Source organism: Saccostrea echinata, unplaced genomic scaffold (assembly GCF_033153115.1).
Source record: "Saccostrea echinata isolate AGI-Se365-2 ecotype Australia unplaced genomic scaffold, CSIRO_AGI_Sech_v1 ptg000032l, whole genome shotgun sequence".
NCBI lineage: Eukaryota > Metazoa > Mollusca > Bivalvia > Ostreida > Ostreidae > Saccostrea > Saccostrea echinata.
Genome location: NW_026889781.1, coordinates 1387282 through 1414365, shown reverse-complemented (window position 1 = coordinate 1414365; position 27084 = coordinate 1387282).

The following is a 27084-nucleotide window of genomic DNA, read 5'->3' as shown; positions in this document are numbered from 1 at the left end:
AATTTCAGTTGGGAGGGGGCACAACCACAGAACAAATGCCTTGAAATGATAAAGTGGCACAAACATAAAGAAGGTTCATTTTATGTTTTCTATCGTACATTTATTGGCAAATTATTTGGGGGGTAATGTGACGGTACATATTGTCGTTTTGCACATATCGTTGTCGTCGACAATATGTACCTACCCTCACTGCACATATTGTCGTCCATCGGTACATGTCATCGCCGTCGACATTATGTGTCGAGACGAGCCTTTTTTTCCTGCATAACGGACGACAAAATGTACAGTCATGCATCGGCACATATTGTAGTCGGCGACAATAAGTACCGTGAACCTCTGCACATTTTGTCGCCGATATATTGTTTTGACGAATATTTACTAGGGAGAGATAGGTTGACAAACACATACATACGCACGAGGGGGACAGACAGCTAGACAGAAAGGCAGACAGACAGATAGACAGACAGACTTGCAGATAGAAAGCCAGACAGGCAGAACAAAAAATATATCCCCCGAATCTTCGATTGCGGGGCATGAAAAGTATCATAATTGTAGATTTATAAGTAAGTATGACCTTTCAAAATAAATTGAGAACAGCAAATTAGTTGCAAACACTTACTTTTTTTCACTTTTGCTCTTCTGTTTTAGACATGAACTGAAATAGACAACTATATGAGTTGATATAAACAACTTATTCAACGGCACATAATTTGTGTCTCTATATTTTTTACATACATGTTTTGATATCTTAAATTTGAAATATTCATACCATTTGCCTCTTTATATTAATTTAACTCTGAAAAATGCACTGCTATCCAGTGCACTTAAAGTTTTTACCAATTTCATATAACTTCTATAAAAGCAGGTTTATGAGAAGACTTAATTATAAAAATATCGACCAGAACACAGTTATATCGGTACATGAACATGTTTAAGAACAACAAAAAAATATTATCCATATATCAATACTTCTTAACACAAAAATAAACATGCAATCTCTAAATATATATAAATAGAAAAAGAATATGCTGATTTACATGTATATGTTAAATCAAGAATTCCAGTTTCTTCAGTTGGCATATCATAGTGGTAATCATAGACACAATTTTCTGTTTTTTCCCTACAGCATTGCGAGTAATGCTAAATCAGTAAATACAAACATTTACTTATCTTGGAGTTTGACCTACTCTTGAGAAACTTTAACCTTGGCCATATCTCCGGAACGCTTGGTGCTAGGGCTTTATATATTTCAAATGTTTATTCCTCGTGACAAGACCTTCCCTTGGCGCCAACAAGTATGACCTTTTGAGCTTGTCCTTGGAGTTTGACCTACTGTTGAAAAGCTTTAACCTCGGCCATATCATTTGAACGGCAGTTGATACGGCTATTATGTTTCATAAGTGTATTCCTTGTGACAAGACCTTTATTTGGGTACAAATTTTTTTACCCCCTTGACCCTGTAGCTTGACTTGCATTTGAGAAACTTTAACTTTGTAATGAACTGTTTTACGGGGCATCAGTATCAGTGTTTCACAAACACATCTTGTTTAATCTCCAACACTTTTTATTTCTTCTTTTACTAAAATAAATGATTGAAACGTGATCTAATCTACTGAGAAGCCTTTCGTGCTTCACAGGATTTGATCACTTGACCGAAAAGTTCATTTCCAAGTGAACTTTTCAACATTGTTGTTTATTTCTTCACTGTTCTTAAATTATGAATGCATGTTGTGCATATGTATAAAAGAACATGACTTTGTATGCTAGAATATACGAATACACAAACCATGAACTTCTTAAAGTATTTCTTACCATTTGCTGCATGGGTTTCTGACTAGAATAGTTTCTTTTCTGCTTCAATCTTCAATTCAAATGCTGCATTCTTTTAAAACTGATACCACGCGCATACCCGGCGGTGTATCATTATACACCCCCCCCCCCCCCCTGCTTAGAAAGTCGGAGGATATATATTGATCGGGGTGTCCGTCTGTCCGTTCGTCCGTCTGTTACGCTTTGAGGTACCCATCTCTTATCCTCAACTCCTTTTATACCACTTAATGAAATTTAGTGAGACTTTCACAGAATCTTTATTACATAGTGCTATTGTGCACCTCCTATTTTACTTTTTGATCTGACACATATTTCGGGTCTCCCAAAACAAAACATGGACTTTGCCGTTATAATCATATGGGAGGCGGGGGATATCATTTTGTGAGCTCATGCTCACAGTACCTCTAGTTTATGTAAGCATCAAATGATGTTAAATAAAAAGACAGAGCCAAAAGTGATGAAATCCTTGAAGTTCTTTTTTTCAAAGGAATCTTGTGTTTGGTGAAGCTAGAGAGAGAGAGAGAGAGAGAGAGAGATAGAGAAAGAGAGAAAGAGATTCCTGGTCCTTATATGAATGCATAATCATGTTATTAGCACTTCTCTATTTTTCACAGTTTTCCTTGTGAACATGTATATAAAAATTATTAATTACAGCGTTCATTACAGCTGATTCACTGAAGTTGAAAAAATGACAAATAAACAATCTGATGACAATTTACTATTATTTTCGATATCATCATCATTATCACGATATGTGCAGTAAGGGTATGTAAATCATATAGCCATGGACAAAATGTTTATGAATAGTTTTTTTTTAAGACTGCGACACTATATACCGACGGAATACAATACATGTATGTGCAGTTAGGGGAGGTTCACAACGTCGTCGGCAACAATTAAGCATTGAATCATTATTTTTCGAAAGATATAGTCTCATGACTGCAACGGTGTGTGCAAACAAATTGAATAAGGCGCGTTAGAGCTTATGTTTACATTTTCAACTCCTTGCCTTGACTGCGAATGTGATTCATATTTCAAAATCACTGTATTATCCTTTGGGTAAGCTACAATTATTGGAAGAGCCGTTGCAACAGCTTTTGTTCAATGTGAGCTTGAATTTTCATTTTTGCTTATGACGTTGCACTTCCATGGCATTCAACGATTGTGATCTCAATATAAAACGCACACTGAAACCTTTTAACCCCATGTCTGTGTTATGGTGTTTTGAATGCCTTAGCTTTCCTCACGCTTTATAAGCAAAATACATGTTGAATGTAAATATTATGTATAGGACAACAATGTGCCGTCAAAATCGCGCTGCAAAAAAAAAAAAAAAAAAAAAAAAAAAAAAAAAAAAAGCCTACGAGACACTTCTGTATAATTTATTAACTAATTACATTCACCAAACTACAAATTAAAACCCTAACGCAACTCTAATTGTGTGGTGACAATATGTGCAGTGAGGGTGAGGCATATAATGTCCCCAGCGACAATATGTACAAGTGTAACTTTTCATCCGGCGACAATATGTACCGATGAACGACAATATGTGCAGTGAGGGTAGATAAATATTGTCGCCGACGACAATATGTACAAAACGACAATATGTACCGTCTCAGGGGGTGTCATTGTTCCGACTGACCTGATATAGTCCAAAGGATTGTTCTATCTCTAAAAACCATTTTCTTTCAAAATTCTGCGGTTTTTACCCAAAAGATATACAATTGCGGTGGGCTTTTTTACAACGTTATTTTTACGCTGTTACGATGTAACGTAATGACGTTACGTTACAAATATTGACGTTCCTCATGCGAATTTCAATCAAAAAAAGATTTTAAAGTAAGGCATTATTTAAATGCAATACTGTAAAATCTCCTTTTGAAAAAAAGTAAAAAGATATTTAAAAAAGTAATAAAAAAGCTAAAATTTTTCACTAACTTTATAGAATTCCTTGCTTATTTTTTTTTTTTTAGTTAAAGCACATGCCAATGGTCCGTGGCTCTAGTTCTTTAATAAGTAGCAATCATAAATGTGAAACTTCAGGATGATGCGTAAATAAAATGTTGCATGCATTTGATTTATCCATTATTAAATCTCACCATTTGATAACAATACTGCCGAGTATTTAGATACACATTTTTGTCATATATTGCGCCATTCGTCTTGCTTTGATGCAGTAAAAAGGAGTGGATCCATTGGTTGAAAAATTAAACAAACTATTAATTAAATATAAAATCATTGTCACTATTTAAGTCTAATCAATTAAACTGAAAACAAAACATTTCTTCAAAACAATGTGTAAATAATGAATTCACTAGGACCTTATCTAGCTGCATTTGATTTATCCATTATTAAATCTCACCATTTGATAACAATACTGCCGAGTATTTAGATACACATTTTTGTCATATATTGCGCCATTCGTCTTGCTTTGATGCAGTAAAAAGGAGTGGATCCATTGGTTGAAAAATTAAACAAACTATTAATTAAATATAAAATCATTGTCACTATTTAAGTCTAATCAATTAAACTGAAAACAAAACATTTCTTCAAAACAATGTGTAAATGATGAATTCACTAGGACCTTATCTAGCTGCATAGCGTCAGAGAATATAAAAAAAAAATCGCGTATACGATAAGCATATTCTCGATTAAAATCTCTTAAAGTAGTTCAATACTCAGGTTCTGAAAATCAGGCATTGAATAATTGAAAATGCTCACAAAAATGTCTCTGAATTCTCAAAGATCGTGAATTTACCCACAGCAATTGTTCAAACTTCATCATTAAAGTTAATCATATTATAAAGGAAAAATTAGTAAATTTCATATAAAGAAGATCGGTGAACATGACGAGCGAAAAGCCTATAGTGTGACAAACATGAAGGTGAAAAATTAAATATCAATTATATCGAAATTGTCTTTGATATTTCATCTAACATTATAATTAACTATAAGTAAAATCTCTACAATTTGCAAAAATCACAAGATGAAACACTTCCTTTAAGTTTGGCTTAATGGTGGCTTATAGGTCCTTAATGATGGTTTAATAATTGTCTTTAAGTCACCATTAAGCACCTTTAAGCTACATTTAAGTAATAAATACACCACCATTAAGTTACCATTAAGCCATCTCAAAGTAGCTTAATGGTGGCTTAATGGTTGTTTATAGGTGCTTAATGGTAGCTTCTAGACAATCATTAAGTCACCATTAAGCCACCATTAAGCCAGACTTATAGGTGCTTAATGTCCAAACTCCATTAAGCTACCATTAAACCACCTTTAAGCCACCATTAAGTCACAATTACGCAGTCGATAAAACTGCTTTTATGGATTAAATATTATTTTTATAATGATTTCTTCACAAAAATTATAAATGTCGAGTTTATACATTTGTTAATTCGGCGAAAATAATATAAAAGAAAGAAAATTAAAAAAAAAAAAAAAACATTCCCAACAGGATTCGATCCCACGACCTTTAGATTGAAGGGCGAACGCTATTACCACTGAGGTATCGAGGCTGTTAAAAATAAAGTGAAATATAAAATCTTTATTTTTAACAAAACTTGTTTGGAATGGTAACAGGTACCTCTACATGTATTTTTTTTTCTTATGTTTATATTTATTAATCAATTATGCAAATAATTATATTTATATATTTTTTAAAAAGAGAAATTTTTATGAAGTTTTATATTACGTTGATATTTCTTAACCGTGGACCGGAGTTCGGTTTGATCGTGTGAAACAACTTTTTGATTTTAAGTAACTGAAATCCTCGTTCTGTATATTCGCAGATTTATAAGCATGAGAAGATTGAAATTCAACAGATATAACAAAATTTTGTTGTTAAAAAAGGAATATATCATCGATAGAGAACGATGGGGGAAAACAGATTATAGTTCTTATAAATATGTTGCGGATATTAACGATTTTTGACAATCTTTGCGTAACAATTAAGTTATAAAATATTTTTGTAACATATCTTCAGTTTTAATTCTTTTTATATCATGATGGGTATCAAAATAATTGTCTTTTTGTGTACAATCATAATTTCTAATTTGTTATATGCTTGCGGAAATTTTAAGTTTTGTAAAAATAATAGATCACCAAAATCTATCACTTTACCTTCCCGTGTATAGTTTCCTGTTAACAGACCGGGGACTGGTGAGGACACCTAATTAAGGTCTATTGTTCTAACCAGTCGATAAACTGCACACTGATTATTTTACCCCGCTTCTCAATGTGTATAAATCTGATCGGATGCCCTGTTTAATCTCATCAGCTGTTCTTCTGAAAATTGATTTTGAAATAACAATCATTGAAGACCGACTATATTTTGATCAATTCTTACTGCTGCATTATTTTAAATAAATTCTTACTTCTGCATTATTTTAAATAAATTCTGACTTCTGCAGTATTTTAAAAGAAAGGAAAAAATAATGGCACTTAACCACGAATTAATTCAAATTATTCATGAAGTAATTCAATGATTGGCAATATAATCTATACCTATATTTTTTTTTATATCTTAAACATTTCTCTACCCAAGGAAAAATTAAGAGACTTTGAGATATTCCAGTAGAAAATGACTCTAATTACAACATTTCCTATGAATTCGGCAGCGGAACGTGGCTCTCCAAACACGAAAGAAAAATATGTGATTTTTAAAAGATTAATATATATATATTATGTATTTATGGATAAAAATAATTTTAAAACAATTATTCAAACAAACTGATTTTAGGGAACGACAATGTTAAGGCATTCGGTGAAGCTGTTCTCAGTTCCCGAGTTTATACGCATTGACAAAAATTTAAGAAATAGTGAGAAAAAATTATGATTTGAGTAAGTATATGCGTAAATGATTCTGAAACAACTTCAAACTTAACAAGTTAGTTTAAAGACTTGATACAGGATGCGTTAAGGTGGTTTAAATAAGTTTGGACATTAAGCCACCATTAAGCTGCAGCCTAAAGGTGGCTTAATTGTAGCTTAATGAAGTTTGGACATTAAGCACCTAGAAGCTGCAGCTTAATGGTGGCTTAATGGTGGCTTAAAGGAATTAACTTCTATAAGCCACCATTAAGCTACCATTAAGTCACCATTAAGCGATTGCTTAAAGATGGTCTTTCGTCCTGTGAATCTCACAAAGAAATTACTTGCTTATGAAATATTGTATACACACTAAAATGGACAAAAAGAGATATTTTCTTATACTATAACATTATTTTTCGATATGAGTGAAAGTTAATCCTCAAAGTCTAAATAAAATATACATTTTTTGCTTTCCAAAAATATGGAGCAAAGACCCATTATACCTTAAAAATAGACTTTTATGACGTATCCTTTGCATCTTTTCGAGAAATACTTGAAGTCCATTAAGTCAAGGTTCATATCACAAACATGATTTAAATGCCACTATCCATCAGGACTTGTGTAGTCTAGTGGTTAGCGTGCTAGTGTCGAAAGAAAATGATACTCAGGATTTTTATTGCTAGGGTTCGAACCCCACGAATACCATATTATTTTTTAAATAAAAGAATAAATTTTGCCGAGAACTTTTTCCTCAGAAAAGTTTTGTTTATCAAAATTTCATAAATTTCAACAATGAGAAGTTTACTCTAAATACTGAATTCACAAATTGAACATGATTTTTATATATCTGAAGCTATAGGCTTTCTGCATGCTATGTTCGCCCATCTCCTTTCGGGAAATGCGAAAAGAGACACCTACTATATATTTTCTAATTGGAAATCGTAAAACAAAAACAGTTTAGGATTAAAAACTATAGGCATCCAGGCATTTGAAGAAAATTGTATGATTTTTATACTTATACAGTACTTTAGTTTCTTCTGTGAACTTAATTCAATTATTTATAATGCATAGTTTATAAAGTGTTTCCTCTCATTGCAAAACACCATAAATCATTTCTAATTTCATATCATGCTTATTTGGCTAAGTTAAAGGAAAAGTCACTTTCTTTAAATCTGTATTCTTAACATACGTTTATAGGGTAAACAATATCAACGTTTTAAAAGACTGTTTCTAAAACTTCAAAGAACCTTGAATCACATTGAAATGCATAAAATGAAAATTGTTGCATGAAAAGATTTCATATTAAGCTTCATTTTGAGACATTTGAATTAAATAATAAATTAAAGATTTATCCTTCCTGGCTGAGGGTCGGATATCCTTAAGTGCTAGTACATACAGCAGACTATTTAAGCTGAAATGCGGAATATCAAATGCTTATATTATGTATCTTCTAAAAAGTACCGGGACTTGATTCTGGTCTGAAGATCTTTTTTATTCTTATGATGTAAAGTGGAAATTTTTTGCCATTAAGCACATTCTCGATAAAATTGAGAGTACTTTCTAAATCGCACAAACTAGTTCCATACAATTTTCAGGTTGGGAATGCAAACCTTTTTTAATGTCTATCTATTTTAATAGCAAAAACAATCGGATGCCCTTGCACTAGCATCATTTTCTATATTCAGCCTAGTAATTCTATTTTTACACCAGTCATGTGAAACACAACTGATATATACAATGTAAATAGTACTAAGTGTGGCGAAAACCTACATTTTTAGGTCACCTGAGTCACTCAAGTCCTATTGCTATCTCTTTTCGTCCGTCGTCGTGCGTCGTCCGTCGTTCGTAAACTTTTGAATATTTTCAGCTTCTTCTCTGGAACCAGCAAACCAATTTCAACCAATTTTAGCATATAGAATCTATGTGTGAAGGGAAACAAAAATTGTGAAATTCGTGGCCCCTGCCCCCCTGAGGCCGGAGGGGTGGGACCAAAACCATCAAAATTAATGCAATCTTTAAAAATCTTCTTATTTACTCCAGGACATAAAGCAGTCAAACTGTTGGCATGATTGTAATAAGCATTAAGCCCTCTAATAAAATTGTGAAATTCATGGCTCCAGGGTCAGGGGTTCTGGTGCTAGGGCGGGGCTATATAGATAATATAGTGAAAGTGCATTATTTCTTTGAAAATCTTTTTCTCTACTCCTGAGTATTATTGTAACAAATTGAAAACATAGTAATGATAAGCAAGGGTGACTCTTCCAAAATTATGAAAGTCATAGCCCCAGGGTCAGGGGTTCTGGTGCTAGGGCGGGGCTATATAGATCATTTAGTGAAAGTGCATTATTTCTTTGAAAATCTTCTCTACTCCTGGGTATTATTGTAACAAATTGAATACATAGTTATGATAAGCAAGAGTGACTCTACCAAATTGGTGAAATTCATGACCCCAGGATCAGGGGTTCTGGTGCTAGGGCGGGGCAATATATATCATATAGTGAAAGTGCATTATTTCTTCTCTTCTCCGGGTACTATTTAAACAAAACATGGTTAGATAAGCAAGGATGCCTCTTCCAAAATTGTGAATTTCATGACCCCAGGATCAGAGGTTCTGATGTTAATGCATGAATGCTTTAAAAATATTCTCGGCATATCAGAGGCAAAAAGAGTAAAAGTTTTAATAAGGAATGGTATTTTTTTGAACATCAGAACCATTTGGTCAAGTAATAATAATAATAATAATAATAATACTTTATTCAAAGAGGGTAACTCAATTAGTGCGAGCACTATTCTTCCTTGAGGCCCTCTATAAAATTACAATAATACACAATGATAAATAATACATTCGACAGTGATATAACACAATATACTTTAACAATACATGCAATATTAAGTTAATGATACAGTCCGCAGATATACAATTTTTTAAATCTAAGTTGATCGTTGGTCTATTATAAATTTTCTTGTCTTGATTCTAAGATTTTGAAGTGTTGGGCACATTTTTACATTTAAAGGTTAATTGTTCCACAATACTGCACCCGAATATTGAAAAGAATTTTGAAATATTTTTGTTTTGTGTTTTGGAACACGCAAATCAAAATTAGATTCAGATCTTAGATGGCAGGAATTGGATGATTGGTAATTGAACATTTCAGACAGGTAGTTCGGACTTGCACCGTAAAGCGTTTTATACAATAACACTAACTTATTTACAGCCAATTGTTCATGTACTGACAGCCAATCAAGTTTTTCAAATAAAGGTTTTGATGGCGTGTCATAGGCAGCATCTAGAATACAGCGAGCTGCTCGTTTCTGTAACTTATGAATCCTCTCAAGGCTAGAGGCTGATGCATTACCCCAAATTGTTAAACAGTATTCAATTGATGGCATTATATAAGCATTATAGAATAACTTCCTTGTATTGATTGGAAGATATGTCTTAATCCTGCGTAATACAGATATCTTTCTAGATACTAATTTACAAACAGCATTAATATGTGTATTAAAATTGAGTGAATTATCAATATGAGTTCCAAGTAGTTTTTCATGTGTGACACTCTCAAGAAAGTGGTCTGAAATTTGTAAATTTAGATTTTGGCTCGTCAGCTTTGACCGTCTTTGATGTGTTCCTAACAAAGTGCATTTTGTTTTACCAGTGTTCAAAATCATCTGATTCTGAGAGCACCATGTTTCTATATTGTTTAAGTCACAGGATAACAATTTTGAATGGAAGAAACATAACTGTCAGAAACGTGTAGATTAGCATCATCAACAAATAAGTCAATGCTTGAATTTTCAATGAACAATGGGAGATCATCAATGTAAAATAAGAAGAGAAGTGGACTTAAAATTGATCCCTGTGGCATTCCCGCTGTGACTAACTGTTTTTCAGATCTTATATTTCCAAGTTGGACACTCTGAAATCTACAATCTAAATATGAGTCAAACCATTGTACTGCTTTGAGGTCAAAATTGTAGCAACGAAGTTTTTTAATCAGAATATCATGATTCACTAGATCAAAAGCCTTGTTGAAATCAAGAGAGGTTATGCCGACAAGTTTACCATTATCCATTGCTTGTAACCATTCATCAATTAGTTTAGTAAGAGCAGTTTGGCATGAGTGTGATTCTCTGAAACCTGGTTGTGATTTGCAAAGTAAATCAAAATCTGATATGTATTTACGGATATGATTAGCGACATGTTTTTCAATTATTTTTGACAATGTGGGGAGGATAGATATTGGCCTATAATTACCAGGATCAAGTCTTTCTCCTTAAATTTGTTGTATATGGGCGTTACCTTTGCAAATTTTAGTTCATTTGGAAATATTCCTGTAGAGATACTGACATTGATTAAATGAGTGACAGATTTGTATATGACTGGTGCAGCATGTTTTAGTAGACGTGGACCTATGGTATCGATACCAGCCGATTTATTTACATCAAGTTTGTTCAATAATGCTAACACGTCATTTTCACATATAAGTGGAATACTAAATTTATCACCATGTTCAAGCTTGGTTTGTGTAAATCGCAAAAATTTCTCATAATCAAAATTTTTCTCAGCGTTATTCGAGATGAGTTTGTTCGATATACCTGTAAAATGATTGTTAAAAATCTCAACAATTTTTTGCGTGTCCTCAGTGGTACTATCATTGTCAGATAAAGACATTGGTACAAAATTACGTGATTTTGATGCTAGTGTGTTCAATGTGTTCCAAATTTGTCGTAGATTTTTGCTTTGCTCTATGGTTGACCTATAATAGTTGACTTTTGCACTGTCTATAAGTGCCGTGACCTTGTTTCTCCAGATTCTAAAGTTTTCAAAATCATCACTTTGATGGAAACCGTCACGAATATGTTGTGCCTTAGTGATTTCTGGTGTTAACCATTTAGGGCGATTATTGTTTTTTACTCGTTTAGTTTTAATTTTTGCATGTTTGTCTAATACTTTGTTAAATATCGTATAAAAGTTTTTTCAAAATTTCATTTGGGTCACATATGCTTTCCAGTGATGTAAAATCATTCAGAAAATCGATCTCATTGAAGTTTTTAAAGCATCTATATGATATCTCAGTGTGCTTTCCTTTACGTATAAAGAATTTATTTGTTTTTCTTGTGAAACACACATGGTAGTGGTCTGACAAAGCAATGGGGGGCACTTGAATTTCACACATGTTTTCGGGTAAATTAGTGTAAACATGGTCAATAAATGTACTTGATGTGTTTGTAATTCTAGTAGGTAACTGGACTACTTGTGTAAAATCAAACTCCTCTAGAGCAGAGGTCCAATATCGTGGGGGATCTTTGAGCAGGTCAATATTAAAATCACCGGTTAAGATAATTTCACTTTCATCACAGCGGGAGGCACAATTTATCTCCCTAGCCAATTCATCAACCCAGCTGGAAGTAGGAGATGGAGGCCGATATGCAGAACAATAGAAAATGGGTTTAGAATCGGGAATTATAATTTCAAGCCATATTGTTTCTATTTTATTTTGTTCAAAGTCATCTCGACGCTTATAATTTAGACCTTTAGACACATAGACCAAAAACCCTCCGCCTGCTCTACCTGATCTATCCTTTCTCTCAAAAACATATCCATTTATACTTAATTCATTATCAGCTGTTTTTTTTTTTTTTTTTTTTTTTTTTTTTTTCATTTAAAAAAGTTTCACAAACCCCAAACACATCCAATGTTGTTCACTATTTAAAAGTAATTGGATTTGATCAAATTTCGGCAAAATGTGACAAACATTTAAATTCCCAAATTTTAGTCCCTATTATTTAGGCCAAATGGTGATTGTGAATTTCTAGATTTTTCGGGGGGATGATTTGTATACTTTTTATGAGGAGCTTTGAATGCGTCATTGTTTGTATGAATTTCTGAAGTTTCGTTTTTTGATAATGAATTTACAGAAATTTTAGGGATATGTGGCTTGTTTGAATTAAGGCCTATGGCAGTATATAAACATTTACAATTTACGTTATTGCATTCTGGACATAAGTTTGTAAGTACTTCATAATGGTTTTTACAACTAGGATAACTGTTATTTGTGATAACGGCTGTTCATTCATCGCCGATTCCATAATATGCACAAAATTTAAGTTTGTGACCAACTTTGCCACATTCCCAGCAAGTAACTTTTCTCCCATGCCTGCAGTTTCGTGCGGAATGGCCCTGTTCACCACAGAATGGACAGGTGTATTTACGGGATGTATTTAGGCGGTCTTGTACTCTGTCGCATTTCAAATATTCACATGTCCTTGCATGATCCTGATTAACGAAGATGTTCCTTTGTCAGAGAGATGGATTCCGTTCTTCCAGTACAATTCCGGGTGAGGTTTCTCTTGCTTAAACACCTGTGCTGTGGATATCACTGTAGCTCCGTATTCCTCACAAACATATTGAATCATATTATTGATTTCGCACACATTGATATCTTTCCTTGCCAACACTTCACAAATAAACACTTGTAGACTAGAATTCCGGGACTTGAGATCGGTGATAATTTCCACAAGATCATTTTCAATGGCCTCCATGTCACGGTTGTTCCCGACATCATTTCCCCCAGCAAGAATAACCACATTACTGTAGGAAGAGACATTCATTTTAGCTAATTTTGCCCGAATATGAGAGACTTGGGCTCCTCTGTTTGTGCTAACTTGGACACAGGGCAGAAATCCACGGGTTTTGATTCTCTGCAGTATTGAACTCCCAATCAAGAGCACAGATTTCCCATCTTCTGGCTGTCTCCGTACTTTCTTCGTCTTTTGGCTCATTGGTAAATATGGACTGGATTCTGCATCCGTGGATGTGCTTGAATCTGACGTGTTGGCAGTTAAGGTGCACTGTGTGTGACTGGATAATCTGTTTACATGTAACACAGGAAGACAGTTGTTCATTTCTGTTTCAGAGATTTATTTGATGTTTGAGTTGAAGTACTTTTACATATCTCTCTTTTAGGAAGCAACTGCTTTTTTAGATTTATAACTTCCTGTGTTAAAGTTTCAACCATTTCAGAGAGTCGTTTGATGATCTCTGCGCTGCTGCATTGGTCACAATTAAGATCCACAGCTAGTTTGTTATTTTCTCTGGATTTGCAGGTAGATTTTGGAGTGGATGCATAATATGGAAGTGGTTGCTGAATAACCAGCTTTCATTCTGTATCACTATGATTGGCTTCCTGAGTTACATTATCGAGGTCAGGTTGACTCTTCATTTCATTCAGAAAGTCATTCCTGTACCATTCAAAAGCACTAGCCCCTTGAATTAGAATGGTATTAGTGCTTCTGTAAATCGTTACAGTTACTGAATCACATGCGGATTTGTAGATGCACCCATTTCTTTTATTATTCCCATGAAATGAAAGCATTTTCTGAAGCACAGATAAAACAAATTCATGCTTCTTGCCATCATAGTTTATGATCACACTTTCTTAGTTAAGCTTAACCTGAAGAAAGTCTGGTATACTCACTGAAGGTGTTAAGTCCAGTCCATTATCTTTTCCATGAAATGATTGTGATAATCCAGTAAACGAGTTTAAAATTGAGGTAAAAAAAAAAAAAACTGGAATTTACACTAAGATCCATCATTTCTTCATATCAGGTCACATGTAGTCAACATGATGAGTTCAAAGGAGTGTTCTGGTCCAGGCCAGGGCTCTATTAATTTGTATTCTACTGAGAGGAGTTATTCCCCTTTGCCATTTACGTGTGATAATTAATCACTGTAAATAATGTACTTGAAAGGTTAATAGAATAAGAGAATTATGCAAGAATTTTTATTGTTTAATACTAAAAGTACTTTCATACTTTTAATTATCAGGTAGACTTGTATGTAATAGATAAATAAAAATGAGACAAAATAACTTGTCTTAATAAATGTTCATCTAAGACCAAGAGAGGCCAATGTAAGAGATTTCAACAAGGTTTTAAAAAAGTACAGAAGCACTGATAGTTTGTTTATATACTGTCTTTTGAGAGTGATAAATGGGGAGCAGATATGAACCTAATTTATGAACTGTTAATGAATACTAGACTAATTATTTTGATGATCCTGATCACTTTATTTTTCTTGCTTTTGGGCAACAAAGCTTAACCTTTCAGTTCATTTTCTACTCTTTGGATCCTCTAAATTGTTGTGTTATACTCAAGAGAGCGTTAAGGCCCTTGGGCCTCTTGTTTTTTTTTTTTTTTTTTTTTTTTACAGAGAACATCAATAGTAGTACATATTAAGAAGGTATTAATATCACATTTTCCATTGATTTCTTTAATATAGATGAGTATGGCCTTCATTTCAACATTTATAAGTTTCGAGGATACATTTGCCATTTAATCATAGTTACTTTCATTCATATTTCGACTGGATATATAGTGAATAAAAAAAAGTCACTGCTGAGTCTACCACATTCCTTTATTATTGGAATATTTTACTGACTACACTGTATAAACAATAATGGCAAACCCATAACCAAACTGTAGGAAAAGGTTTGACTTCAGCTTTTCAATCGTCAACTTCACTTACTTATAAAGCAATAATCCAGCATCATCTGCATATTATATCTGCCTCTCTCAACTAATTCGACACGCTCTGTTTATGATCATTTTTTTAACCGGGGCAAGCTACTGACAAATAAGTTTATATAACAATAATTTCAACAACTCCATTTAAAGTTAGCTTTAAGCGATTTTCGACGATCTTTTAAATGGCTATGCTTTATATACATGTACAACCTATCTTTGGGTCGTATTTAATCCGAAATATTTGAAACCAGTTGTTAGGACATTGGTTTTATACCAAATTTGACCATGAGGTACTCGAATACCTAATCAATACATACGTCTAACGGTGGGAGTGAGTGGTAGACAGAAGATGCCTACTCCTTTGGCACTTGGGGGTCGTAACAAGAAGGATACTTAAGTCTAAAATCGTGCTAAAATGAGGCTTAAGTACAATTTTAGTCTTAAGACCGTAAATAGGAGCATACCAAAAGTTGATATTCAAAGCAAAACTTAAGCGACCGGAAGACCTGGCATTACTTTGCATTAAGCTGCATTACACAATTTAGAGAACTCTTGATTGTTAAAATCGGTACAACTTTCATCCATTCATATATGCATTAAACAAATTTTAATATATGTTTTGGGGGTATATAACGGTCTCAAGCGTCCTTTCGTGGAAGGGGGATGTGGGCTAGGTGAGGATAAGTAATAGCGGTTTATAAGATTTAGTTTGAAGAACAGATTTACTGAACATTAATCCTAATAACACTCTCAAAATGGCATACATGCAAATTGTTGGTTGGTGAGAGGTTGAGCAATTGAGGAGGGAACAGAAATAATTTCTGAAGACAATTTTCCTTGATCTTTTCATAGAATTGTACGAAAATATATATCGTGTATGGTTGCTGGCATTCACTTATACAATGTGAAAAATTCAAAACTATCTAACTTGTAACTGTCGCCCACATGGCGCAGTGGATAGAGCGTCTGCTCTGGAGTCGCGAAGTGAGGATTTGATCCTTACGTCGCGGGTTCGAATCCCACTGTGGGACGTGGAGACCAGTCCTTCGGATGAGACCGTATAAACCAAGGTCCCGTGTCGCAGTAGGTGCTGGCACGAAAAAAGATCCCTCACTGCTCAATGGCCGTAAGTTCCGAGTATAGGACAAAATTTGCAACTCTCCACCGGCAAGTGGTGGCGTCTCCATATGAGTGAAAAATTCTCGAGAGGGACGTTAAACAACACACAAACAAACATTTGTAACTTACTATAAAACCGACATATATATATTTAATTTATGATCTGTAAGAGAAACTTTAATGTGTATTTGGAACAAAACTGTTTCATTTAATTTTTTTAATAATATGTAAATATATCGAAACACTAAAGCGATTTGTAAGAAGTTCTGAAAAAAAACTTGTTTGAATAACTAATAGTTTAGACGTTGCTGAGTTTGTTTAATGTTAGGGCTTAAATCATACGTTCGTACTACTTTGGATGGTCAGAGTTGACAAGTAATTTACCGTAAGTCATTTTTTAGCCTACTTAAATTTAAATATTTTCAGGCTTTATTGTTCGAGTGCTCGATCCGCCTCTTGTGTTTCCAGGGGTCCGTATTTTTTCAGAAAAAAAGTTTTCTTTAATGTATTTCTTGATCACTGTTATTTATATTCACCTTTTGCATTTGCAATTAAGAACAATTCAACCAAAATGTTGCTGATTATTATTTTTATTATTAGAAAAAAAATTGGAATAATGACATATATTTATTTATTTTACTCAAATTAGAAAATGTCATCAATTATTGCATGTTTTAACTTACAGATGTAGCCAGGGAATTTCAAACAAATCTTCAGAGAAAATATGGATGATCGCCACTATATTGTTAATATTAAGCAATGTCTCTTTCATTTTATGGATAATCTATTCAGAATGGAGAAAGAGGAAAGAAACACAGTCAGGTATTTTTTTTATGGGGGGGGGGTGCTTTTTTTTCAATGTTTTATTAGGTCACCTGAGTCACTCAGGTGACCTATTGCTATCTCTTTTCGTCCGTCGTCGTGCGTCGTCCGTCTTTCGTCGGTCGTAAACTTTTGAACATTTTCAGCTTCATCTCTGGAACCAGTGAACCAATTTCAACCAATTTTGGCATATAGCATCTATGGGTGAAGGGGAACAAAAATTATGAAATTCGTGACCCCTGCCCTCCTGGGGCCTGAGGCGTGGGGCCAAAATCATCAAAATTAATGCAATCTTTAAAAATCTTCTTCTTTACTCCTGGACATCAAGCAGTCAAACTGTCGGCATGATTGTAATAAGCATTGAGCCCTCTACCACAATTGTGCAATTCATGGCCCCAGGGTCAAGGGTTCTGGTGTTAGGGCGGGGCTATAAAGATCATATAGGGAAAGCGCATTATTTCTTTGAAAATCTTCTTCTCTACTCCTGGGTATTATTGAAACAAATTGAATGCATAGTTATGATAAACAAGAGTGACTCTACCAAACTGTGAAATTCACGGCCCCTGGGTCAGGGGTTCTGGTGCTAGGGCGGGGCTATATAGATCATATAGTGAAAGTGCATTATTTCTTCGAAAATCTTCTTCTCTTCTCCTGGGTATTATTTAAACAAATACATGGTTATGATAAGCAAGGATGCCTTTTCCAAATTTGTGAATTTCATGACCCCTGGATCAGAGGTTCTGATGTTAGGGTGGGATTCTATTTATTATATAGTGAAAATGCATTAATGCTTTAAAAATCTTCTCTGCACCTGGGCATATCAGAGGCAAAAAGAGTAAAAGTTTTAAAAAGGAAGGGTATTTTTACCAGATTTTTGAACATCAAGACCATTTGGTCAAGTGTTTTAGTCCAGGCCAGGGCTCTATTAATTTGTATTCTACTGAGAGGAGTTATTCCCCTTTGCCATTTACGTGTGATAATTAATCACTGTAAATAATGTACTTGAAAGGTTAATAGAATAAGAGAAATATGGAAGAATAATATTGTATAATACAAAAAGTACTTTCAGAGTTTTAATGATCAGGTAGACTTGTCTTATTAAGGTTTTCCATCCCTAATAGGAACTAATTCTCTATCCTTAAATATCAATCACGTATATAATACTCTGATATAATTCAAAGAACTTTACAGTAGGAAAAGATTTACCAAGTGAAAGTTTCAAAAATGTAAACTAAGCAGTATTTAATTAATAGAAATTGCAATGAAGTCTATGGAGACAAGCAATTTTTAAAAAAAAAAAAAAAATCAGATAATAAGAATATCAATAAATACTGTGGTGGAAAGATGCATTAAATCATTAGAAATAGAATGACAATTGAAAACAATTTTTTTACCGTATATTTTTTTTAAAATTGATTTTTGTTCCTTAAAAAATGAGGGAGATAACTCTTCAACAAAGGTCAAGTCATAAATTAGGACAATTCCATTCTTACAAGCTAATAGTAATAAATGGAGATTATGTCTAAATATACTAAGTATTCCACCTGTACACATCTGTTATGTATTCAAATTCATTGAATCTGAGGCTATTAGGGATGGAATACCAGTACCTTAAATGTTCATCAAAGACCAAGAGTCTTACTCAGGCCAATGTAAGAGATTTCCACAAGGAATTAAAAGAGTACAGAAGCACTGATAGTTTCTTAATATACTGTCTGGTGAGAGTGATAAATGGGGAACAGATTAGAACCTAATTTATGAACTGTTAATGAATACTAGACTAATTATTTTGTTGATCCTGATCACCCTATTTTTCTTGCTTTTGGGCAACAAAGCTTCTCCTTTCAGTTCATTTTATAACCGTCTGTGTTCTTGGATTCATGTCTTTTCAAATAAAATTCTTAACTCTGATGAAAACTGAACATTTGCCAGATTTTTGCCATTTAGAGGGCTTTCTTGTCCATGAAAACCATATTTTGAATGGAAAATTTTAATCAAGAATAAATAAAGGACAAGATAGGCTAAAACCCCTTTTTTGACCTTGATTTATGGTGTTTCCAGCAGCGATGCAATAGCTCATCATTACAAACCTGTTGTGATCCCTCTTACAAAATGAGTATTGATCCTAAATTGTGGGGTACAAAAAGGTCACAAAATTCGTCAATTTCCAAATTTTCTCATTTTTACGCAAATTTTGATCAATTTTATAGCACATTTTGTTTCAGAAAACACAGAACACAAGCTTGCCTATCTGCCAAATTTATGTATTTCATGCACTAGAATTTCTTGTGTATAAAAATCTCAGATAGGCAAGCTAGTGCTCTTTGTTTCCCGAAGTGAAAAGTACATGTATCTCAAATTTTCATCAGAATTGAGAGAATACAGTAAAGTGACCATCTTTGGCACCCTCTTGTGACCTCCCTGTACGCTTTGAATCAAAATTATTGCTAGTTTTAAAATAAGCAACATTGTAACGTTCCAAACTGCAAACTATCACAGATTTAACTGTGTTTTGATTTTAACATCAAATAAGGGGCTAAATTCTGACGTTAACATACCTTGTCCTTTATCAAAATAATCATTTAACCGGCCCCGTATATAATAAAAATGTGTGTTTGTAGATTAGCGCTTAGATGTACAAGACATTTTCATAAATAAATTAAAATCGGCACTATCAATTAAAATTATATATATTTGAGAAATTTAATTTAATCGGTTTATTTCGACAAGCTTTTAAAAAAAGATCTGCCGCAAATGTAAATAATTTAATTATTGTTGTTAGAAAAGGGTTTAATGTAATAACAAAATGGAAATAAAAAAAACTTATTTTTTGTTTAAGTTATCACTTTGTAAAACTTTTTTAAACTAGGAAATGAAGACACATTAAAAGAAAAACATTGAAACGCAATAGTTTGCTAATAAAAAAATAATAGAAATACATATATAATATTCACATATTAAAAGTGTGTAGGGTGAATTCACCATGCATCGGACACCCTTGCACTTCAACAAGTTCTAGCGATATCGCTACCGACCGAATATTATCAGAATGGAACTTAACATGTAGTATGTGGTTAAAATATAATTTTTTGACACAATCGTGCCCTATTTATTGAGAAAATATCATTAAAACCGATTTTTTCGAAATAAGTCAGAATTTACCATGGATCGGACAATATTCATCATGCATCGGAGTGATCGGACATACGATATTTAAACCAGAAAAATATCATACCTTGATCTCGGTGCTCTAAAATTAGTGATATCGAAACATTTTTATCTTTTATTTAAAAATTAACCTTCTAATTAAATTTGAATGACTATTTCGATCCACAAATATGAAGAGATTTTAGTTGCATCACATCGCCTTAGAAAGGCTTTTTTACAATGCTAGTAATATGGCAACTCGCGCCTTTGTCTCGTGGGTTATAATCATCTAGTTTACAGAAATAAATTGAGTCCACTTCTAGTCGTCATATATCGATAATTTGTATTTTGTCTGAAAATTTAGAGTTTCTATTTTCTATTTCCGTAAAAAAAAGCTGTCATTTGGGTTTTACTTGTAAAGGCCTGTAATGTTATTGTAAAAATACAATGTATTCCATATGAAAAATCCAAAAAATAACGCAGAATTAACGTTTTACTAAAAAACCATACCCGCGGTATTATAAAATAGAGAAGGTAAGTCAATTCCATTTGTTTACACTGGACCCCTCTTGGGTATCAGGCCCGAAATATCATTTACCTAGTACATGTCACCAAAATGTGTCATGATATCTTGTTTCGGTAGATATTTTTGTCTTTAATCGTGCTATTTATTTGTCCAGGCATTCCATAATAATCCTAGTAGTCATCGTCAAACGTGAAAAATGTTACAAGATATGGAAATGTCAAAGTAGAAATTACGGAAGTGATGCAAAAACGACACCTAGCGTGTAACTCTCGAGTTCCGAGTGTGATAAAATTGAGGTCTACGAAAAAGTTCGGGACAATTTTTATAAATAAGTCGAAATTGATTCATTAGAATTTAATTCTGCTTCAGATTTTCAAGATGAGTGAGGGTAGTCGTCAATATTCCCTTTAAACGATGTTATCACTGATACCAAATAGCGTTTTAAAATCGCTTAAACATTACATAGGCGTCGGAACTGGAGGGAGGGGGCCAGGGGGGGGGGGGCTTAGCCCCCCCCCTTTTTTTTTTTTAGCAAAGATAGATATGATATATGCATTGAAAATTGGGGCTTACCTTTTTTCGTTGGCTTAGCCCCCCCCCTTTCAATTAGCCCCCCCCCATTTTTATTTGCTTCTGACGCCTTTTCATTATAATCTTGAAATGTAAGCCACCCCCACCCCGCCTCGGCCGCCTTCCCCCTCTGCATGGACATGGAATGTTCATTAAATTGTGTCTGCGGAATGGTGAAAATTAATGCATGCTGTAGAAAATATAATATTTAGAATGATAAACTAGTTTTTAAAATATAAGTAAAGACAGATATGTGATTATTTAAAACTGTACAAAAAAAAAATCTTTATTTTCCATTTGGTATGAGTTCGCTACATGTATAATATTGATTACTTTGTGGACGGGGGCTGTGCACTTCATTACAGCTAGGTTACAGTGTTGGAGAAAAACAAAAGCTACGTACGACAAGTGGCAATTATCAAACTATGACTGTTAGATAAGACATAAAGAAATTTTTTAAAAATTCTTTAATTTTATAGAAGTTAAGCTTCTGTTTGTTCAATTAAAATAATAGCACCTTGATATATATATATATATATATATATATATATATATATATATATATATATATATATATATATATATATATATATATATATATATATATATATATATATATATATATATATAAGGGGGTATAATTTTCATTCTTAAGAATTAATATTGAAAAGAGTCACACTTAAATTCCTTAGCAAATGATAATCATCGCATAAGGTTATTAAAATAAAACACAAATTTATAAAGCTTAATATTCTCGGATTTAACTGCAAGTAGAAGGGGTAGGGGTGGGGTGGGGTTTACATGTCTTGTAATGTTAAAGCGATTTTTAAAACGCTTCTTGGTATCAGTGATAACATCCTTTAACATCCTTTAAAGGGAATATTGACGACTACCCTCACTCAAACTTAAGCAGAATTAAATTCTAATGAATCAATTTCGACTTCTTTTTTTAAAAAAATTCCCGAACTTTTTCGTAGACCTCTTGCTTTTCCTTCAATTCTATAACACTCGGAACTCGAGAGTTACACGCTAGGTGTCAATTTTTGCATCACTTCCGTAATTTCTAAATTACATTATGCTCGAACTTACGACTACCCATGAGTAGACGTAAAATTTTGGCTTAACTTTAGTCAAGCGTAAAGATACGCTCTTTAATGAAACTCAAATCTCCGGGACGGCGTAGAGTTACGACTGGTCGTACGACCTTTTTATGAAACTGGCCCTAGACTAGGCCACAGGTTGAGGTAACCCCCCACCCCACCCCCTTTTTTTCTGGAATTTTTATTAGACATGATAATTTACATGTCATCATAGCCTATCATACCTATATTCCGATATCTGATATCATTTTCCGTTTTTGTAAAGATTTAGAGATTGTCCCTATACGGTATATTAAAATACTAAAGGAAAGGAACACAATATTGTAAACAAAAACAGCCCGGCTTCGAAGCATAAATTATTCTTCTAGTGCACATTTACAATGTATTTCATATAAAAAATCCCAAAAATAACGCAGAATTAACTTTTTATTGAAAAATAATACCTACGGTATTATAAAATACCGTGGGTATGGTTTTTTAATAAAACGTTAATTCTCCGTTTGTTTTTTTCATATGGAATACATTGTAAATGTGTGCTAGAAGAATAATTTAGGGGAAAAAACCCATAAAAACCCGGGGTATATATTCGGGGGGGGGGGGACTGTCCACAAGTACCTGTGCTTCGAAGGAGAATTTCAACGTTAATACACCATGTGCAATGGGATTAATGCAAGAGGCAGATCAGGGAAATGTTTTACAAGCCTCTTACATGTACGTTAACACCCGGTGAAAATGATTTGTCTATCCTAATTTCGATTTTATTTACCCATTTCCTTTCACCGGCACCCAATCATGAAGTAGATCTCTAGATTTAAAAAAGTGGTACGTAATGACTTCCTGACAGTGAAAGGAAAATGGGTAAATAAACGCCAACCATTCGTCAGGTACATGTGGACTGTGGCTGTATAGTCTGTCCCACGGTACCAATTAACTTAATTACTTTTTTGCATTATATCTCAAAATCCATATTACATGTACGTGGACTTTCAAACTAGATCAAAGTGAACTTTTCAATAGATTGTTCTTTTTCCAAACGCTATGCCTTGATAGGAACCCTCGGGTTCCATTATTACAATCATATCCATTCATATGTATATTGATAAGGCCTCTTCGGAGATCAATCGCAACTTCTCGGGCCTTTCCGACAAGCGGAAGGACAACCTCGAATGTGTTTCGAAATCGTCCATGACAACCCCCTTTTCAAAAACATTGAAATGAATGTTGGGTGGCCTCTAATCTGTAGAGTCTTGCCCTTACCTTTAAGGAATGTAAAGATATTATTCAAAATATGCAAAAGAGGGGATAATCAACTGAAAACGAAGCGACTTCATTTTGCATAAAATTTTAACATCCGGTGCTGTTAATACATTCGAGGTGTTTTTCCGAGCTTTCCAGAAAGGAAACGTTACAAAAAAGGTCCCCATTATCATTTTCGTGAATTTCCTTTATGTTTCTCTTATTATGTGATATTAAATCAAACTATATACACCACACTCGGATAACCTCTGGAAATAACGACATCTTACGCTTGACATCAATGACCAAAATAATTATCATAAATTCGTTGACTTTGAAAAGTCGTGTCAAGTGCGTGTTTTTTGTTGTATGCGTCGAATCTGGTTAAAACTGGTTTGGAAATTATAAAACGATACTGGTTAATGATATTTTCTTTAAAAAACACATTTTTTTATTGTTTAAAATTTGTTTGAAGCGCTCATGTTGGACAGACTATAGTGTATATTGAGTTAATCCGATCGGGTAGTAGATCACAGACAAACAGACCGACTCATGGCCACTCATGAATACATTTAACAGGGCATTAATATTTGAATATTAATTTCAAAGTTCAAGTTTACTTAATATGGTTCAAAAATCAAAGTTTTCGCAGACAGACAGGTGGACATGATGCCCAGATCTTCGACCTTCTGGGGCATAGAGCGTACATGTACATGTAACTTGATGAGATATAATCCCAGAACTTTTAAGAATTCACGAGTTTAGCAAGTGTAACTTTTTCTTTATTGCGAGGAGAGTTCTAAGCTTCAGGCAGAAAATATATAAGCGTCTGCGAATTGAAATCGGATGCAATGCAGCTTGCACATGCACCTGAGTGCTTGACAGGTCGCTAAGACAACTTGCTCTTAGGACTATACAACCCAGTCAGAATCGACTCACCGTCGGGAAAACTCGTTATATTCACACGTACATGTACATGTATAACTCGCCTAAGCACATTTATTTTATGTGACTGATTTACACGCAAAGATTACACTCCTTTTAAATCTAAACAACAATTCTAAGTACCATATAGGTACAGTGTATATATTTAATTTGCGGTTCTAATTATAAGCGCGGAATCTTGATTATTAAAAAAAAAAAAATATTTGTTATAGCTTTGTAAATTGTATGAAGTATAGAAGAAATATTTAATATATTTACGAATTTAGAAGGAATATCTATGAAACAAGTAACTTATAGAGAATGAAGTGGTGGTGAGTTGGGGTGGGGTTGCTGATTCATATGATCTGATAAAGTTCACATCCACTGCGATCCCTTTATTCTGGGGTCAATGATCAAGCCAATATTACAATTGATAATAGATGTGTAGATCATAAGACTGAACTTATTATTATTTTCGGTCCGTCCGTCCGACCGTAGGGCTGTCCGTCTGTCTGTAACATTTTCGTTTCCGCGCGATATCTCGAGAAACGTTTGGACTTCCGCAATGAAATTTTACACAACAAGTTCCCATCGCGTTAGAATCCTATAGATTTTGAGGTCGTAAATTCATAAATTCTGTCTGTTTTGACACTTTCGTTTCCTCGCGATATCTCAAGAAGCCTTTGAGCTCTTGCAGTGAAATTATATACCACAACTCCCTTTGGCCTAAGAAAGACCCCAATTGATTTTGAGGTCAAAGGTCAAAGTCGTAAATTCATACATTCTGTGTGTGTGTGTGTAAAACTTTCATTTCTGGGCGATATCTCAAGAAGCTTTTGAGTCTTTGCAATTAAATTTTATACCTTAACTCCCCATGGCCCCGTCCGCCCTTCTTAATATGCCCCTCTCGGACCCCCCCCCCCCCCCGATCAGCGCATGCTTTTTTTTTTTCCTTAAGCGTGGGACTCATATTCTCTGAATTAGCTTGTCCTAAATACACGACAACAGCATATTATTCAACATCAATATAACATTAATTAATTGTACAAATCACAAACACTTTTTACTGGTAAGAATACAATTCAATTAAAAAAGAGGACAAAATCAATATTCAATACAGTCAATTTATTCTAACAGCTTGGTCAATTTCGTATTACTTTGAATTTAAAGTCGACCTTCGAAACGTTTGGGCCGGAATGTGTCGAGCACATTCTGTCGTCGGCGACAATATGTACTGTGAATATTTGCACATTTTGTCGCCGATATTTTGCGTTGAAGAATATTTACTAAGGTCGTGAAGAGAGAGAGAGATTAAGACACAAACACACACACAGAAGGATAGACAAAGTGTATGGCAGATAAATAAGTAAACAATTTATCTAGCATAACTCCCAATAATTTTTTTGGTCAGGAAATTGTGTCCAGGATTGGTGTATATCACTATGATATGTCAAGAAACCGTATTTCTTAAGATATCTGATAAATCAGTCTAACCTTTTTTCTCGTTATATATACTTGGAAATAGATTTTTTTTCAGTAGTAATGATTACCTGGAATTTTTTTTTTTTTTTTTTTTTTTGCGTTATTCTTATTTATGTGCCGATATAATTGGTGCTGGGGTTAACATATTTTGCTCACCTAAGCTGAAAGCTCGTGACCTTTCCGGATCACATTTTGTCTGTCATCCTTCTGTAAACTTTTCACATTTTCAGCTTCTTCTTATTATAAGTAGATCTACTTCTGGGACAATTTCAACCAAACTTGCCACAAAGGATCCGTGGATAAAGGGGATTCAAGTTTGTTCAAATGAAGGACCATGCCCTCTTTCAAGGGAAGTTTAGTTATGAATTAATGAAAATTTAGTGACATCTTTTAAAAATTTTCTCAAGAACCTCTTTTTCAGAAAAGTTATTATTCATATGAATGCTTTCTTATAAAGTGTAATTCAGTTTTTTTAGAGCATGTCCCTCGGGGAAAAGGTGGGGCTACAGCAGGTGATGAAAGTTTTTCATACATGTAGAATAATTCTTTCAAAATCTTTTAAAATTCTGAGATACGCATGCTTTTTTCTTTTCACTTGCATCCAATAACTTACTGACCGACCAATGCATTTTCACGTGACCCACAATTATATATATATATATATATATATATATATATATATATATATATATATATATATATATATATATATATATATATATATATATATATATATATATATAGATAGATAGATAGATAGATAGATAGTACTGCGTAATGCCGATGTCGTCCGCTAGTGAGTGTGGATCGTAATTGATAATTTGAGGGAAGAAATTCTGTGGATTCTGTACATGTAGCTTTAGACTGAACTGAATCGAAGTGCAATTAACGCTAATCTTTATATTACCCATGAGAGTAGTGCGAGGCAAATGATGTCAGCAGTTTTGAGGAAAGGATGCAAAACTTTTACAAATTTCAAATTAAAGCTTT